Source organism: Haplochromis burtoni, unplaced genomic scaffold, assembly GCF_018398535.1.
Source record: "Haplochromis burtoni strain Fernald_Lab_line unplaced genomic scaffold, NCSU_Asbu1 Contig_759, whole genome shotgun sequence".
In the NCBI taxonomy this organism is placed as follows: Eukaryota; Metazoa; Chordata; class Actinopteri; order Cichliformes; family Cichlidae; genus Haplochromis; species Haplochromis burtoni.
This window is the reverse complement of record NW_024583120.1, coordinates 171,512-171,753: the sequence shown is the minus strand read 5'-3', so window position 1 is coordinate 171,753 and position 242 is coordinate 171,512.

Below are 242 nucleotides of genomic sequence, written 5' to 3'. Positions count from 1 at the left end.
CACACACACACACACACACACACACACACACACACACACACACACACACTCTTAGCAGGTCCTAGGAGGGATTTCAGGTGTTTGGCAGATGTCTGATTCTGATTATTTTTCATGTTGAAACGTGATCACGTTGATCTCGGCGGATACACAAACACACCCAAGATACTCAAAAGATTCATTTTTTATAAAATCAAATATTGTCATTTCTGTTAAAAAGAAGTAAACACGACAATGAACCTGAG